At 38.2% G+C, this 2,652-nt stretch overlaps 1 non-coding gene across 1 annotated transcript; it reads right to left on the bottom strand.

Annotated features, from left to right (window-relative positions):
• Positions 1 to 1,726: 1,726 nt before the first annotated feature.
• On the bottom strand, positions 1,727 to 1,857 carry LOC117091237. Its single transcript, XR_004440345.1, has one exon. It is a non-coding gene; the product is annotated as a small nucleolar RNA SNORA38 (small nucleolar RNA).
• Between the last annotated feature and the right edge of the window lie 795 nt (positions 1,858 to 2,652).

The following is a 2,652-nucleotide window of genomic DNA, read 5'->3' as shown; positions in this document are numbered from 1 at the left end:
TTGCTAAGAGGAACAGTCTGATTGACTTATCCCACCCAAATCACAGGCCCTTGCCAGCTCATGGCTGGGATCCCTGTAGGACAGAGATCTCCCTGGTCCTTCTGTCAGGGGATGGGCTCCCATCAACAGGGTTGAGGAGTTTCTCGTTAGGGGTCATGGATGAGCAACAGGCATCTGGAGCATGTCTAGGAGCACAGGTGTGGTCACTTCTGGCTGGGCGGTAAAGGAAGACCTTTCATGGGCTTCAGGAGCAGGATTATGTGTGGGGCTGTGTGATCAGTGTGACTTGGAAGCAGTAGTTAGGGATGAACTGTCATGGTAGTTTCAACTTACTTATAAATGGAATAAAAAATATGTATGTATATGCAGTATGTGTCATTTAACGATGTGGATATGACTGAACCTATATGGTTCTTAGGCTACAAACCTGTACACCATGTTACGGTGGTGAATACTGTGGGCAATTGTAACACAATGGTAAGTACTTGTGCATCTAAATATAGAAAAAATACAGTAAACATACAGTATGAAAAACAAAGGGTACACCTGTATAGGGCACTTGCCTTGAATGAAGCTTGCGGGACTGAAAGTTGCTCTGGGTGAGTCCGTGAGTGAGTGGTAAGTGAACATGAAGACCTAGGTCATTACTAAACACTACTGTAGTCTTTGTAAACACTGCACACACCGGTTATACTCAATTTATTTAGTTTTTACTTTTCTTTCTTCAATAATAGATTAACCTTAGTTTGCTGCCACTTTTTTACTTTATAAATGTTTTTAGTTTTTAAAACCTTTCTGCCTTTTTTGTAATAACACTTAGCTTAAAACAAAAACACATTGTATAGCTATACAAAATATATGTGTGTTTATATGCACACACATAGGTGTATATATACACATAAATATTATATATTAATATGTAATGTATAATGTCTTATATATTATAATGCATAATCAAATATTTATTATATAGGAAATATATTCTTACATAATATATTATTATATTATATATTAATATATTATATATATGAAATAGAATCTCACTCTGATGCCCAGGTTGGAATGCAGTAGCACAATCATAGCTCAATGCAGCCTCAAACTCCTGGACTCAAGAGATCCTCCTACGTCAGCCTCCCGAGTAGCTAGGACTACAGTTGCACGCCACCATGCCAGGCTATTTTTATTTTTCGTAGAGGCAGGGTCTCGTATGTTGCCCAGTCTGGTCTTGAACTCCTGGCCTCAAGTGATCCTCCTGCCTTAGCCTTCCAACATGCTAGCGTGAGCCACTGCATCCAGCCACTTTCTTTCTTTATATCCTTATTCTATGAATTTTTAAAACTTCTTAAAACTTTTTTTTGTTAAAAACAAAAACACAAATATATACATTATCTTAGGCCTACACAGGGTCAGGATTCTCAACGTCACTGTTTTCCACCCCCATACCTTGTCCCACTGGAAGGTCTGCAAGGGGAGTAACATGCATGGAGCTGTCATCTCCCATGATAACAATGTTTTCTTCTGGAATACCTTACCTCCTGAAGGAGCTGCCTGCGGCTATTTTATGGTTAACTTTTAAAAACTATAAGTAGAAGTAGTCCACTAAAAAATAGTGACAAGAAGTATGGTATAATAAATACATAAATCAGTTACATCATTTATTATTATTACATACTGTACATAATTGTATCTGCTATCCTTTTGTAAAATATTTTTTCATTTTTTTCTTCTATGTGGCATGGTTGATGTTGAGCCTGTGAGCAGAAAGTTGGCCCCAGATTTCTCCAAGTCCACATTTCTGTGCTTCCAATTCTTACATGTCTGAAGACAAAAAACTATAGACATGCCTTTGTAGGAGGGTGTGTGTGCTACACTTGCATATGACTGGAAGTGCAGTAGGTTTGTTCACATCAGCATCACCACAAAAACTTGAGTAATATATTGCAGTACAGTATTACAATGGTTAAGACACCACTGGGCAATAGAAAGTTTTTAGCTCCTTTATAATCTTACAAAACCACCATCATGTACGTGTTCCATTGACTGAAATGTCATTATGGAACAGATGACTCTGTGTTGTGTGTGTACGTGTGTGTGTGTGTTTTCCTTCTGAGAGAGGGAGGGCAACAGATAATTTCATGAATCTAGTTGAAGGGTGTATGTGTTCAGTAAACTATTCTTTTAACTTTACTGTAGGTTTTAATTTTTTCGAAATGTAAAGAATGAGAAAAATCACAGTTTAACAAGTAAAGCAAATATTCTCATAATAGATGCAAATAAGTATGTAGATACACAAAATGGGCAGTAAGCAAACAAGCTCAGGACTCAGCAAAGCCCAGATCCGCTTATCTCTTCTCGAAGTGATATTTTTCTCTCTGAGCTTCCACTTCTGCATTTGGTAAATGGGCTCACATTACTGCCTCCGAGCCTGCTGAGGGGTTTCACTGATTGACAGATATGCTGTGCAGGACTGATGTTCAGCTGGTAGGCATTGGTATAGCTGTGCTGGTTATCTGCAGCTAGCATCCACTCTGACGGGTTGGGTTGTCCTGGTTGTGAAATATGTTTGAATACTGTTCTTGATACCTGGCATGTAGTAAGAGTCAAATTTATCGACACTGTCTTTAATGTCATCATTATTATTATGATCTTTTG

Source organism: Trachypithecus francoisi, unplaced genomic scaffold (assembly GCF_009764315.1).
Source record: "Trachypithecus francoisi isolate TF-2019V2 unplaced genomic scaffold, Tfra_2.0 Lachesis_group11, whole genome shotgun sequence".
Taxonomy (NCBI): Eukaryota; Metazoa; Chordata; class Mammalia; order Primates; family Cercopithecidae; genus Trachypithecus; species Trachypithecus francoisi.
The sequence above is the reverse complement of the archived record's forward strand: the minus strand, read 5'-3'. Positions and strand labels throughout refer to the sequence as shown.